The sequence below is a fragment of the Adiantum capillus-veneris genome, chromosome 12 (genome assembly GCF_014529385.1).
Source record: "Adiantum capillus-veneris isolate H3 chromosome 12, ASM1452938v2, whole genome shotgun sequence".
NCBI lineage: Eukaryota > Viridiplantae > Streptophyta > Polypodiopsida > Polypodiales > Pteridaceae > Adiantum > Adiantum capillus-veneris.
In genome coordinates, this window is record NC_140942.1 from 126,110,915 (window position 1) to 126,112,808 (window position 1,894).

The following is a 1,894-nucleotide window of genomic DNA, read 5'->3' on the forward strand; positions in this document are numbered from 1 at the left end:
TTGCGAAGAAGCCCGCAACAATGGCAGATGAAGCATGGATTGTCCTTGATTGAAAGGCACTGGGAACAATACGGTTAAGCTTGGCGTCAACGGTGGCCTTCAATGTTTCGGAGATGAAGATCACGGAGGACTTGATGAAGTCACTTGACGACTTCTACGAGAAACCATCAGCATCCAATAAGGTATTTCTTATGAAGCGCTTGTTCAATCTAAAGATGGCAGAGAATGGTTCAGTTGCAGAACACCTAAATGACTTTAACACAAACATAAGTCAACTTCGATCAGTGAAAATCAATTTCGATGACGAAGTGCGAGCTCTCCTTATACTATCATCTCTACCGGATAGTTGGGATAGCCTTGTGATGGCTGTAAATAATTCTATCTCTGGCACAAATACTCTTAAGTTTGATGATGTTGTGGGTGTTCTCCTAAGCGAGGAAATGCGAAGGAGAAGCACAGGAGAATCATCAAGTGCTGCACTATTAGTGGAAACAAGAGGAAGGCCTAAGGAGAGGTTCAAAAACCAAAAGGGTCGTGATCGCTCAAGGCGGAGCAAGTCACGCACAAAGTCAGTTCTTGAATGTTGGAACTGCGGCAAGAAGGGCCACGTCAAGAAGGATTGCTGGTCCAAGAAGAAGAAGGAGACAGAGTCTCAAGACAACAAGCCAACATCAGAGGCCAATGTGGCAGGTAAAGTAGAGCAAGATGCTCTAATTCTCTCATTAGACAATGTGTCTAATTCCTGGATAGTAGATTCCGGGGCTTCATTCCATGCGACACCACACAAGCAACATTTCCAAGACTACACCAAAGGTAATTATGTATACTTGGGAGATGATGAAGCTTGTGAGATTGTCGACAACGGTACAGCATCTGTCAAAACTGCTAACGGAAATGAATGGAAGCTTAAAGATGTTAGGCATGTTCCTTCTCTTCGCAAAAATTTGATCTCTACACGACAATTGGACGATGAAGGTCACAACATTGCATTCGGAAACAAACGATGGAAGATCTCAAAGGGATCTTTGGTGGTTTCCAAGGGAGAAAAAGTCGGTACACTTTACTTGTGTACTGTTAGCACGCAACCTTCAGCTTGTGCAGCAACTACAGAAGTTGACAGTGCGGTGTGGCACTACCGACTTGGGCATATGAGTGCCAAAGGAATGCAAATCCTTCAAACAAAGAAGCTTCTACCAGGTTTGAAAGAAGTGGACTTAGAGTTCTGTGAAGATGGTGTTTATGGTAAATAAAAGAGGGTAAAATTTCAAAAATAAAGAAATGAAAGAAAAAATAAAAAACTTGAGTTGGTTCATTCTGATGTTTGGGGTCCTGCAAGTACACCATCACTTGGTGGCTCATTGTACTATGTAACATTCATAGACGATGCGACTAGAAAAACATGGGTTTATGTCATGAATAATAAATCCGATGTATTTTCCATATTTCAAAGGTGGAAAGCCTTTGTGGAGAATGAAACAGGTACCAAGATAAATGCCTCAGATCCGACAATGGAGGCGAATATTGCAGCCAAGATTTTGAAAGATTTTGTGGTAGCAATGGAATTCGGAGGCAAAGGACAACCCCAAGGACACCTCAACAAAATGGGATTTTGGAAAGGATGAACAGGACAATCATGGAACGACCACGAAGCATGCGGCTACATGTAGGCCTACCGCTTGAGCTTTGGGTGGAAGCTGTAAGTACGTCTGTGTACTTAATCAATCGGTCACCCTCAATGGCATTGGATGGGGGAGTTCCAGAAGAGGCATGGACAGGTAAACCGGTGAATTATTCATTTCTCAAAGTGTTTGGGTGTGAGGCTTTCATGCAGATAGATAGAAGCCTAAGATCAAAGCTAGATGCAAAGTCCAAAAAGTGTTTCTTCATTGGCTAT